The sequence below is a fragment of the Odontesthes bonariensis genome, chromosome 12, assembly GCF_027942865.1.
Source record: "Odontesthes bonariensis isolate fOdoBon6 chromosome 12, fOdoBon6.hap1, whole genome shotgun sequence".
NCBI classification, from domain to species: Eukaryota; Metazoa; Chordata; class Actinopteri; order Atheriniformes; family Atherinopsidae; genus Odontesthes; species Odontesthes bonariensis.
In genome coordinates this window covers 32,748,362-32,762,806 of record NC_134517.1, presented here as the reverse complement: position 1 = coordinate 32,762,806, position 14,445 = coordinate 32,748,362, and the positions used below count along the sequence as shown (strand labels likewise).

Genomic DNA, 14,445 nt, shown 5'->3' with positions numbered 1-14,445 from the left:
GAATAGATTTTAAAAGCCTGCTGATGGTTTACAAATCCCAGAACGGTTTAGGCCCAAAATACATCTGTGATATGTTCAGAGAATATAGACCTAGCAGAGCTCTTAGATCCAAGGACTCAGGCCAGCTGGTCCAGTCCAGAGTCCAGACTAAACATGGAGAAGCAGCATTTAGCTGTTATGCTGCAAACAAGTGGAACAAACTGCCAGTGGAGATTAAACTTTCACCAAATGGAGACATTTTTAAATCCAGGTTAAAAACATTTATTTTCTCATGTGTCTATGCATGAAATCTGCACGGTATCTTTTAACTTATCTGGACTGTTTCTTGTTTTTAAATTCAATTGAATTATTTTATTTGTTTCTCTTTATATCCCTTTATGTATTTTTAAAGCTTCTTCCACTCCCCGCTGCGATGCTTTTATTTTATGTAAAGCACTTTGAATTGTTTTGTACATGAAATGTGCTATACAAATAAATTTGACTTTGACTTTAAAAGGAAATGACGTTGTTATCTTCTACAGTGTGAGTGTGTCACATCAAACCATATGTAACAGTACACACAGTCATCATCATTATGACCACCCTCATCTTTCACACACACGCACACTCTTGGAGGTACAGAGCAAATACACATTGAGACATGGAACAGTGGACACAGCAAAGATTAAACACACACACACAAATGGAAATGCTGCTTGGAAGACCATCACTCTCTTTGACCACACCGAGGTGAGGTGGGATACACACACATACACACAATCAGAGGTTATTTTTAGCAAAGGAAGGCTGCTCTCTATGGGGAGAATTACAAACAGACACAAAGGCCTGAAGCTGACATCCTGCCCACCAGCTGTGTCAACTTAAACATAGAAAACACTGCAGTAGAATAGAGTCTCACTGTGGAGAAAACACTGTATACACACACACAGGAATATCACACTGGAAGAATAATATATATACATCAGAGATCATATAAATTTGGACTGAAACTTGAGTTTCAAGTGCTGGTTCATCCACCGAAATTAACAAAAACTAACTTAAAAAACAAAATTACCCCTGGGGAAATGCTGATCATCACATTAACTTGTTTTTGTGACGTTTTGACCATCATAAACCCTTTAAGGAAATTAATTCCAATATGCAAAGATAGTTTTCTCGGTGACTGTTTCCTAGTCACACTGGTTTAAAGTGACACCTCTGGATTATCGTCATAGTGTTTCTGAACTGTGAGCTCTCGTAAAATTACAGTCACATCAGTGGTAATGGAGCAGAAATCTCAAATCCTATCTGAATAAAAGGTAACTCAGAAAACTGCTTCTGTAATTTATACAAAGCAGTATTAAGAAAAGAGTTCCAGAAAGGCTTGATAGCACTTTCATCACATTTAGGACAAAGAAGTCAAGCAGAGGCTGAGATGTCCTGACTTTTAGTCCATCGTACGTGTCAAACTTTAAAAGCATTACACTTCCGTCTGTCCACATCTCCAAAAAGTGGTGGTGTCACAATCCATGATTAGAAACGACACACTCTCACACCCAAATCTTCACATACTGATGCTTGGCCAAGACCGCTTTCAGTCCATTTTTAATGTCAGTTGTACCCCTGCGGTGACTAATGCACCAACTGCACCAATAGTTAACAGCAACAGGAAACATTCGACAGTGCTTCCTCATAGCACAGCAGTCTAAGCACGAAAGGGCTGCGGTGGAGGCCACCTCAAGCATGGAACTTGTGATGATACCATCCTTGAGAATGCAAGTTGTCACTTTGTTTTTTTCATTCATTCAGTCTTTATTTTGACCTCCTTCACACTCTATTCTACTTCATGAAAATCCCTTAGAAGTTAGGAAAACATCAGTACATTTCATTTCAGAAAATATCACTGTAATTTTCCACATATACCAAAGTGACACATCCCGTGACTGTTGCATTACCAGCTAGAATTTAAGGGTACTCTGTGAGTTACAAACAAACACAGCATGCCATTGAACAAGCTTCAGTGTATGATGAATTGGGAGGGAAAACAAACTGTTACAAATTGTGTGATGGCAACATTTCCCTTGGCTGTTGTTCTGGATAGGGAAGCATTCACAAGACGAAACAGGAACTATGACCCAAGAATTGTAAATGTGTAACCTCTAATGTATATTTTAATAACCCTAATCATGTATTTTATAACCTGTAAATCTAACTGTGTGTGTTGCTTCTTTCATTTCAAACACTAACCATTCACTAGTGCAAGCAAAGCAGAAAAGTGACAATGGAAAACGTTGTGAGGGATGGATACTGAATTTAAGCTTTTAGGCATGAAAGTTGTCGGACTGACACCTCTGACCATCCCGCTTTTCTCCTTTTGACCTTTTATTGCCAAATCAGCAGCATTTAACGTATACATTATCGTGTAGTGAGATGTCCAAGACTGATGCTCTGACAGACCTAGCAAGCATGGCTTGGAGTGTTAACATCATGAAAGTGAGTTTTGGAAATGAGTAAGGAAAATGTAGTCTTGTTCAATTTTTGATCCTTCATGGTAAAACTGCAGGATTTTGAACTGAGGACCAAAGTAGCTTTTATACATTCTGCTGTAAGATTTGGTTTCTGCCAAAATAAACACCCATTAGATCTTTATGCTTGCCTTCAGATTTATTCCATAGCAACTTCTCTGAAACACAGAGAAGAGGCTCACTATGTGTGTGCGTGTGTGCGTGTGTGTGTGTGTGTGTGTGCGTGCGTGTGTGTGTGCGTGCGTGTGTGTGTGCGTGTGTGTGTGTGTGTGTGTGTGTGTGTGTGTGTGTGTGTGTATGAATTTATGCCTCTATGAAGAGGCTGGTGTTGGTGAAATGATTAAAGCGGCACAATGCAACTTTTTCATGGTCATAAAATTGCTTGGCAATCATCAGATTGCTTGGCTGACCCGTTCTGATGAAAACGGTGACATTTCCACCTCCATCTGGTGGCCCTAGACCGAAACAGCGCTTGCAACTTTGCCTGTGGCGCCGCGTGCTTTGTTTACCTCTGGAAGTCTCGCGACACACGAGAGCCGAGAACTACTGCTTCACGGTAGGTCGTAAAGGGCTCTGAGCCGAGCCAGGTAGCCTGATAAGACACACCCCCTCTCCATTAGCTGTCGACGGCTCTCCAAGGCTGTGTTCGAAACCGCCTACTTCTCCTACTATTCCTACTAGTCCTACTTTTTTAAGTTCCCGGATGTACACTAGATGCATACTAGATTCGCCGAAATGTTGAGTATTCATCATGAGGTTACTTGTCACACTCAAACTACCCAAGATGCAACGTAACGTGACGTCGCCCATCGCCATTTGAACGGTCAAATTCCGTTAACGGGACGAGAGCAGTCAAAACGGCATAACCGGAAGTGCGTTGCTCACTGCGGCTAGCTTTAGCAGCGCCGAATTCGTGGGAACAAAATTGTAAATAGCCGGTATTTTGTCAGATTTTCAACACCTTGGGGGTCTAAATGACTACTTTCTCGCCTGAAAATGTTTCAAATGTTGCTAAAGTTATATATTTACAGAGTTTATAGCTTAAGCGAAATCAGCTTTTCAGGCTGGCTGATTTCGGCTCGGGCAGGAGTGAAGTGCACTGTGTGTGAACGCTCTGCATACTGTTTGATCGATCAGTATGCCGTTTTCAAGTATGTAGTATGTAGTAGGCGGTTTCGAACACAGCCCAACTCTCTGCCAGTGTCTTGAAAAATAAACCGTAAATTGCCTCTGGTGGGTTTACGACAGTCTGGCTAGACTGTTGCCTTATTTTCTACGGAGCTCCCCCTACAGCTTTGGGGGGTGTATTGCATGGTAAACAAACCCCGTATTACTGAAAGTTGCATAGCGCCGCTTTAAGTCTGAGCAGGGGGCGTCATCTTACTTAGCTATTAATTTATTTGTTAATTCATTGGACAACAGTTTTGTTTTAAGTCACTGTTTTATTTCTCTCTCAGATGCTTTATGTATTAGATAAGTCAAAAAACTACCGAATGCAGCAGTAGCTTTCAAAATGACAGGTGGTGTTGTTTTTATGGGGAGGGAAGTCTCTGGACCACAATGCAGCTTGATGGTATCTTGAATTCATTGGACTTTTACCCCTGTTTCAATTTCTGCGGCTTCATTTTTTTAAAATTCAATTCCAATCAACGTGTTTCCATAGGGGTTAGCACCGCCGCCTCACAGCGAGAGGGTTCCAGGTTCAACTCCCGGCTGGGGCCTTTCTGTGTGGAGTTTGCATGTTTTCCTCCGGTTTGGTTTCATTATACTGCTTTTGTTTGTGTTTAGGTTGTCTCTACTTTAATTCCTGTTTTATTTGGAAAGAGTATTATTTGTGCTTTTAGTTGAGTTCTGCTTCCCTTTCTTGTTGCTCACCTAGTTTTAGTTTATCAGTTGCCCTACTGGCTCACACCAGGTGTTCATTTGTGTGTGTTATCCCAGGGTATATATTCTGCCTGGCTTTTATTGGTCATTGGCAGATTCTCATAATTCATTCCAGTCTAATTCAAGCTTTGTTTTCTGCTCTGTCATTCATTTTGGATTTATTTTTCGAGTTGTCATTTAGATTTCTGTTTGTACAGCCTCTTTGTTTAATCAGTCAGTTCAATTAAAGTCAGTTTCTTCAAATATGCATCTGCACATTTGGGTGTTTGACAAACCGAATCAGGACAACATTGGTCAGGCTCTCGCACATACTCTTGAAATCACTATGCATTTCAAACTATTTCTCAAAAGTGAATGAATGTTAATGGCTTAAGTGATGCAACTTAAGCAATTTTCCTACTCTGTAAATAGGACTGGAAGATTGAATTTGTTATTTAGAAAGGTGAAGTGAAGTTCTCCTTCAAATGGCAACATACAAAGGCTTCTTACAGAGATTCAATTTTGGAGGATCCATCTAAAAGCCACAAGGAGGAGTTCATCCGTCCATCCCTTTTCTACATAAGTTTTATCCAGTTCAGGGTCACAAGAGCCTATCCCAGCTAGGACAAGTTTATATTTCCTAAAATCCAGATTGGGGTAGCATTATTGTAAGTTTTAACATTCTGGCGCCGGCTGTTTTGACAGAATAGTTACTAAAAAGTCAAATGGGGCAGGAAGAGGACACACTAAAAAATTCCTTGAAGCTGATGTCTACCTACGTTAATTCACTGTTTCCCTTTCCGTAGGTTACAGCCTGAGGACAAAATTCCTGCGGTGGATTAAGGTGAAATACCTCAAAACTGACTACCGTATAAGGCCTGAGCAGCTTGCCTGTTACTACAATCAAAGTGGGACTGTAGCATACAGGCAGGGCAGATGAAGTCATCTCCTCATTTAGACCTGTCAGACTACTGGACCTTTATGAGGTGCATTCTGGGATCTCCTTAGCTGTTTCTTATTTGCACAGAAGCGGTATTTTTCAGGAACCTGAATGCAGAGCAGTATTAATGGTTCCTGGTTGCAGCATCACATCTTGACATGTTGCTGACTCTATAATCAGCTGCATGAATGGCTAATCCAACCAGAAGAGGGCAAGTCCAGTGATGACTGAGGAGCAAGCTAAACACCCCATGACTGATTGAGACAAAATCATAAAGATGAGCTGAACTCCACAGGTACTGACAAAGGGCTCAGTGTATATTTGTGTCTTAGTGGTTGCTTTAGTGCAGCCACTGTGTTTCACGTCATCTTGAACAAATAAAAAACCAATGCATGAGCCTCCAAGGTCTTTAGGTGGAGCTCTGGCCAGCTGGAGCAGCAAAAGTGACTTTTCTCTAGTTCTATTTTCTATTTTGTTCCTCCTTGGCCTTCATAGTTCCTTTCCTTGTCTTCATCTCCTTCCTGTTGCCAAGTAGGCCAGAAGTGATCTATAAATAGCCCACAGCTTGCCTCTGTGTGCTACTCCTCTCTTCTGCTAAACTCTGAGACAGAGAGCGAGTCCTGTGCCGGAGCGAAATTAGTAACCTGAGTGCCAAGTACCGTACACCCACACTGTGCCTGGCCACGGACAGGGTGACACACAGGCTCGAAACAACACACACATGCTTATACAATGGACAAAGGCACAGGCATTTCAAATGAATCCAGCAGCTGTGGTTGGTGGATAAGAGTGGAGCAGGAGTTCCCTCATAGGAGAGCAGAGCAGACTCACGTCCTGCCTTTGATAATACCCAGATGAGCCGGCTAACTCGTGGAAGTGGAGACAATTTAGGAAATAATGCTGCAGCTAACTAGAGTCAACAAACTCTTCTTCTAATGGGATAGCTTTTCAGTTTGACCCTTAAATCCCAGAGCGCTGTGACTTAAACCAATTACTAGTCCTTTGTGAGCTTCACAGATGCTTCTGTCTAATTAATCTGATTTAAAAAAAAAAAAAATCCTTGACTTCCCAATTCTTTCTCTGGTTAGCTTCTCTTGCTCTAATACAGAAAACAAAGATTACAGATTGTTCATTTTAAATCTCTCTGTGAATCACAGGGCTGCCAATGTAGCCCTAAATACAATGACCATGGAATGATGTGAACCACTGCCCACATTATCTTTCTTTGCATCAAAGCAAATCATGTTTTCAGGTAGAAATCTGGTTAAATCAGTTCATTGTCTAATCGTTAACAGGAGAAAACTGTTCAATTGTCCAAAAAAATCATTTTGATCATTTTTTGTCCTGCACATAAAGGCCGAGAGAAACTGTTCATTTTTACAAACCTGAAATACAAATTAAGAAGGGCAAGATCTGCTTGCAAACTAAATGTAAACCTATTATATATTCGGAGAAGTAGATTTCTTTTCAAGATCAACTTTAGGTTTCCTAATTTGAATCCAATTTTAAGGAAATTTGGTTTATTATAAAGCTTTTATTTTTAACGTGACACTGATTATGAACTTGTAGCGTAAGTTCAGTTGCAGATTGTGGATCTAATCAACTTGAAGCCAAAAAGTTTATTTTTAAACTTCTTACATAACACACGGATTCTGATTAATGAAAACCATCGGTCACGTCCAGTGTAAATTATTAGAATTTTAGGCTCTGTGAGGCTCCATTTATGTCTATACATCAAACTATGTAATCTATGTCTGAAGGTTGGAAATTTGCCAAAGCTCTATTTTTGTCCACTTCTTATTTTAGCGATAAGACTTTGTAATGTCAGCATTAAGTATGGTATGGTCTTCATCATGCATCCCAGACTGTTTGGATGAATTGCTTGGATGTCTTTCTCTTAACTGCAGTTTTATTACTAACAAATTAACAAATAAACTAATAAATAAGAACGATCCCTCATTTTGTTATATTTTGCTACCAAGGAACCAGATTTTCTTCTAATCTTTTAAACTAGTTTCCTTTGGTCATTGGCTGCTTTTTCACTCATGTTTAGTCCACTTCTTGTACCTAACCAATTTCAGAGGAATTATATATAAATATATATATATTTAAGTCACTTAACACTAAGCCATGAATCATTCAAGCATAAAATGACTGTAACCCAAGGGATGAACCAGTGTTGTTTTTGTCACTGTTAGGCCAGAAACTGATATGGAAAGGTTCAACACATCATCTTAAAAACACTTACATGCTAAATTTGATGTAATGGGGGAATTTAAATTATGTATGAAATTGTTGAGAGTAAAAAAAAACAGAAAACGACTTGTTTTCTAGTCCATTTGCGGTACTCTTTCCAGATGATTCTCTAACGGTCCCGGACCTGCCATAGTCGTCAGTTCACTCTGTTTTCTTTCTTTATGGAAAATAAATAATCTGTAATATTTTAAATCAAATGAAAAAAAAACAATATAAAATGAGGTCATGGAAGAAAAGTCATCTGACGGAGCAATATATGACATTTGCAATTTCAAGACCTCCACTCATACTGCTGCTTCTGTGTGTGTGTGTGTGTGTCAGCGCTTCTTCCGTTCTCTCACAAAAACATCTTACAGCTCATATAAGGACAAACATTTACACACAATCCTGACACATGCACAGAAAAATAAAAGACAGAGAGGTAAAGAGGCACTCAGTTCAACCTCTGCGAAGGCCAATTAGGCTAATTCATAATTTTGAAATCACACAGACAAGCAAGCAACAATGAACACATACCTCCGCCTCAGTTCTTGGCTTAGCTGAGGAAGATGTCAGCCTGCCAGAAGAAAGTCGTTCTCTTTTTGGAAAATTTCAACACACGACCTCTAACACTAAACTGCTGCAGTAACTAACCCATCCATAAAGAAGACTGCTTACACATCTGTCCTTGCTGGCTGGCTGCTGAGAGAAGCCCACTGTCTTAGCAATCATTCCATGCAATTAGGCTCTGTTATGCATCCCGGATCAAATAATTTGTTATTGCTAAATAAGGCCAAAACAATGAAGTCTTTCAGAGACCAATGCTGAATTTCTCAAATTCTCCCCCTGTATTCCTCCTCAGGCTCACCACACTGCTGTGGCTGTGTTGGCATAATGTCCTCTCTTCAGTGTGTAATTGTTACTTTGTACCCATCCAACTCCCACTACATGCTAAAATTTCACCAAAGTGATGGGAAAATAACAATGCAGTAGATGAGAGGGGGTAATTCCCCTGTCTGTGATCTCCTTTGTGCATCTGGGCCACATATATGGGTAGTTATACATGTGTCAAGTGAGGACAGAAGATGCTACATGATGTTATTGCAGCCTGGCCTCACTGCTCCCTGGTGTAAGGCTGCATTCAATGTATCAAGGAGGTGGGAAGCTGGAACTCAAAAGTCATGTTCAACTTCTGTATGTTTAGTGGATAAAGTGGGAAAAAAAAAACATGGCTTCTTTAGATAAATTTGTTTTATCCTCAGTTATTTAGTTCCTCCATTTACCCACTTGTGCCTTTTTTTCACACTTATACTCATCATCTGTAAATTTAAAACTCACTAGGAGCAACGAGCTATTAAGGACACACACTAGAGGCACACAAACCGGTGGATTTAAGCTTAAGTTGGTGTTGAGAAACCTTACTCAAGTTATAAACTTTCTATATGGTGTTTTTTTTTTTTATAGAGATGGTAAACTCTGAGTTCCATGTTGCCATTAAATGCAGAATAGAAAATCCACGTGGAAAGTCAATTTCAGAGTCAATTTCCAATGTGCAGAGTGAAATATCTGTGTAATTTTACTTAATTGTCTGACATATTTGAAAAACATTAGTAAAAATGTATTTCAAACCACCTTTTTCTGAACCTATCTGAGTAACTGCGATTGCCTAAACCGAACAGTCAGTGAAGTTCAAAGTAAACGGTGAGCCAATGAGAACATTGTTTCTTGTTCATAAGTTAATACTGCAGCATGATGATTGCCGTCAGCTCGAGCTTTGAAAAAATAACAAAAAAAAAACACTATTCATCACCACTAGAATGCCAGCTTGTTGGTTATTGGGACTGGAAATTTAAACAATTACCTCTCAGGATTCAGCTCCAGGTTTGATTAGAAAAGGCCACAACTTAACATGATTTAAGAGCTGCAGAGGGACATATGTGTCGATGTTACAGATGTCTGCAAACGCTAAAGAGAGCATTATGGCAAATGCAGAAGAAGTGACTCTCTTTTAGCATAGTGTTCCTTACAAATTATCATCATATAATTAAACTGAAATGTTCCTCCATCCGTTTTCTATACTCGCCTAACCCAATTCAGGATCACGGGGGGGACTGGAGCCTATTCAAGCTGTCATTGGGTAAGAGGTGGTGCACACCCTGGATAGATCACCAGTCTATCACAGGGCCACACAGAAACAAATAACCATACTCGCACTCACTTCTCGGGTATATTTAGAACCAACAATTAACCTAATAAGCATGTTTTTGGACGATGGGAGGAAGTCGGAGTACCCAGAGAGAACCCACACGTACACAGGGAGAACATGCAAACTCCACACAGAAAGGCCCCAGCAGGGAATCAAACCAGGAACCCTCTTGCTGTGAGGTGACGATGCTAACCACCACACCTCCATGCAGCCCGAAACTGAAATGTGACCTTTAAATTAAGACTGTGCAGGAAATTTCCTGCTTAAGTATAGTATCAGGGGGAAGCTTTTGTTTGCTCTGTAGGTAGACCGAAACATTTTTATCAGTGGGCAAAAGCTACTTCAAACAAGACTTTACATGACTCTCCTTCTTATGATTAACTAAATGCATGTTTTCAGTATGAAAATCTAAGCAAAAAAAAGTTTTGTATATTCAAACAAGTAAAAGAGACTATACATCTCAAGAGAATTCCTGGTTAAATAAACAGAAAGATTTAGGTGAGATTTACTCTCTCAGCTCTCTCAGCTCCTCCCATAAATGGAAATCACAGAGTGTGTCACCTCTTCCGACAATGCCTCATCCATATACTCCCAAACTCAGCATCTATTTGCTCTGGATTTACTCTGCGTCTAGCTGTGTCGGGCTCATAGAGCTTTCCCAATACCCCGTGTAGCAGCAGCAACAACAACAGCGGCAGCAGCAGAACCCTGGAATACCATTAGCTCTGCTTTCAATCACACAGCCACAGCATTAGTCACAAGTTTATATGCTCGGTTCAGCTGCAGCATGACAGAGAGGGGGCTGAGAGTGGAGATGACAAGAGAGCAGAGGCTATGAAAAGACTGCTATTCTTTCTAGAATCAAATATAGACTTCTTCCAGATATTTTGCTGTAGTTAACAAATGCATTTACAAGAATATTGATGCAGTTAATGGCTTTATTACATGAAGAAAAATGGGAGAAATGGCCATTTGAATGTATCAAGCCCCTGTATATTCTGCAGGAGAATAAAGATTTCAGAACATCGGGCAGACATAAATGATACCTATTATCTCATCTCTGCATCAGCCAGCCGCTCAACAACAACTATTTACAGCTGCCAATATATTGATTTTCCACTAAGGGTTTGCAAGAGTTGACAACATGCAAATAGAGTGAAAAGATAGCTACAAACGGCCATAATAAAGGGGTTCACCTCTGTTGATGCCAATGGTTTCATAACTATCAACATCGATGTTACTCATACTTTTCTAAGATATACTTTTTGCCCATTAAAAAAAATTAATAAAAAAGTTTTTAAGGTTCTGATATCAGTCAAACATATTCATAGAATTGTAGGCCAAATTCTGCAAAATGTCCTGGTGAGTGTCTATATACAATTGTGGGGAAAATGAAGCTGACCTCTTTCAGTTCAAAGGCTTAATTTATGCCATCAAAAAAGAAAAAAAAATCTTAAATCTTAAAATGAGGTAAATACACCTCAGATGAACAATAACACATGTCACTCCTGTGGCTGCAAAACAAGCCCAAGTCAATACATGACAAAACATGTCCATTATTCCAGAAGTCTTGTTGTTTGTTTAGATGCAACTTTGCAAACCTAAGGTGTGCTGCCAGGCTTTCGATCCTTTTAAACCAACCAGACTTGTTCAGTCTTTCAATATGCGACATTGAGGCCTGAGTCTAAAAAAATAACTCTGCTTCTGCTTTATTAAAAGTAGTCTCACTTGGTGATGATCAATGAATCAAGTGCATGTGATTAACAGCACCTAACTGCTACTTGCCCTCTTAATTAATAGGGAAGCAGTATAAATAGTTTAGTTTTTGCTGAAAAAAATAATGACACAATGTAATATGTCATGTGTTGTTGTTCATCTGAGGTTGCATTCTCCTCATATTAAGCCTAATATATCTATTCTAATAATAATAGAATTGAAAGAGGGTGTACATTCTTTTTCACATGACTCTATCTGAGAAGAACACAGGAGACGAGACTCACTGTGTGGCGTATGTGCACCTTGGAGCAAACCAGCTGTCTTACAGAGCATTGCCATGGAGTCAACCAATAACGGCAGAAGACGTGGTTGTCTGTGGCAACCAAATAACCGGAGATAGTGGACAGAAAGGGGTGGACAGGGACAATGTGATGCACACACGGTCCAGAGCTGAGCAAACAACCCAGTGGAACAACACTCAGTGAGTCAGTGCATGCATGATCCATTAGTAACTGTCAGCACACACACTCAAACACACACGTAACAAGTCTGAGACCTCCGTTAGCACAATGTCAACATGCTCAGCACGCTGATACAATTACAGCAGAAGTGCTTTATACTATTGTGATAGCAGTATGAACTGATTCTAGGCTGACCTGCAGTGTGTTGTATGTAGTTTGGGAGAACAGATTAAGGTCCATCTGGGCTTTGAGCCAGCCAATGCAATTAGCATCCGTTCGGTATATGTGCATCGCTGCGGGCGGAGTGTACATTGTGACTCATATCAGCCTGACTTTTATCCACTTTTAAAACTCCTGCTGTAACTGCAGGGGCAACAGTTAGGCAGTTATCTGACCAGGCTGACACTGATCAGACAAAATTAATAATGTAAATGTAGGCTTAAGTAACCTCAGATAGACTTTTGCCAATTCGGATATTTTTTTTAACTTGTACTTTAAAAACTTGATGAACTACCCATAGAAATAAAGCAAAAAATAACTAACTGGACAAATAAAAACGCACATGAAATGTATGGTCAGACACTACTCCGTCCAAAGTATCTTAATATCCTGAATAATGTAGAAGGGGTGGAGTGAAGCAGTCAATAATTAAGCGAACCCATTGGTTTGGGACGGCGGCCCTCTTTTACAGCGTAAAAGATAAGTGGGCCAAGAGAGCTTAGGTGTCGGAGAATTAGAGCAGCATTCTCTTACTTCATCCTGAATGCCAAAAGTAAAAGCTGCAGCAGACTGTTGGCAAAACATTTGCTCTGTGAAACATAATTTATTACAACTCCAAATTAGAAAAACTGCTGAGCAGTAGCCCCAAATAATTCATGTTTTGTCCTGTCAACTTTTTTTATATCTGTTCAAGTTCGTAAATTTTTACATTTCAGACCATAAATACATTCCAAAAAGGTTGGATGAAACAAATTTAGGGCTACTGATGAGATTATAAAAAAAAAGAAAAAAACTGATTGGATTCATGATCTGGTACAAAAGCAGGCTCAGTAAAAGACTTTTAGTCTTTAAGGAGCAACGATGGACAGAGAATCACCAGTTTGACAACAAATGTGTGAGAAAATCATTTAACTGTTTAAAAACAAGGTTCCTAAAAGAAAGATTGGAGGACAGTTACATTGTTCTCCAGGACAGTTGAGAATATAAATAAACCATTCAGGAAATGTGGATGAATTTTAGTGTGTAAAGAACAAGGGAGCAAGCGTAAGCTGGAAACGTAAGACAGCACTTCATCAAGAATCGTCATTCATCAGTAGCTGATAAAGCCACATGGGCAAGGGATTACTGTGGGAAACCGTTGTCAAGCTTTACTATACAGAGTTACATTTACAACTGTGACTTCAGACTATGCTGTGCAGAATAAGACGCCTTATGTTAACTTCGTCCAGATCAGCGTTGAGTTCTCTGGGCTCAAAGGCTTCTGGAATGGACCATCACACAGTGTAAACATGTAACGTGGTCATCTGCTCCGGACCAAAGACCAAAAGGAGCATCCAGACTTGCAACAAGTCCCTGCAGCCAGGCTCTGTGGTGATATGCGTTGTTGTATCAGTGCCCTTGGCAAAGCTTGTTTACACTTCTGTGACGGCAGCAGAAAAGCTCACTGAGATTTTAGAGCAACACTTGCTTCCCTCAAAGCCACAACTTTTCCAGGGATGTGTAGGCATTATCAGCAAGACAATGTAAAAGCACATTCTGCACACATTACAAAGGTATGGCTGAGGAAGAAGAGGGTACACCTTTCCTCAGGAGAGAATGTTATGGAAATCTTTCAACTAAATAAATAATAAAATGACCTGTATCAAATCACACCTTAAGATTTCTTTGCAAGGGGAATGGAACAAAATAACATCTTAAGAGCCTCATTATTAGGTATCCTCAAAGCCAAAGCTTTTTTTGAGGGTTGTGAGAATGAATGGCTGCATTACAAAGTGGTAAAGATTTGACTGCCCCTACTTTTTTTTTTGGCAATGTAAAAAGTGGATTGAGTTTATACTGTCAGTAAAGAAATAAAAACATATCTAACTACGACTGTTTAGCATTGCATTTTCCATCATTTGACTTATTTGGGGGTTTACTTTAAAATAAAGTTGAACTAAACTCAATCACCATAGCGGTTCCTCGCTGAGATTACATTTACTAAGAGCAACAGGTTTTAAAAGCTCTTGTGAAACTAATATCTTATCGCCAGCGTACAAGATTCCTGCAGTGTTATCCTGCATAAGCCGGCATGGAAAAACAGTACAGGCCACCAAAACATAACGGGCTGTGTGTTTATTAGGCACCTTGGACATCAGTGGTCAACAAAGCCCGCAGCGCACACTGATCTGTTGAATGTTTGGTCTCAGAGTCAGAAAGCGGCCGACAACTATTGCGCTGCTTACGGCCAACCCAGCATTCATACAATATATTCCAACATTCATATAAGCCAAAGCGAGACAAAGAGAGACAGAAGAAGTC

General features: G+C 39.9%; 1 protein-coding gene across 2 annotated transcripts in view; it reads right to left on the bottom strand.

Moving 5' to 3' along the window:
• The window catches only part of dgkh (diacylglycerol kinase, eta), a 79,810-nt gene that overhangs the window by 63,840 nt on the left and 1,525 nt on the right, over positions 1-14,445 (bottom strand). The window lies entirely within an intron of this gene.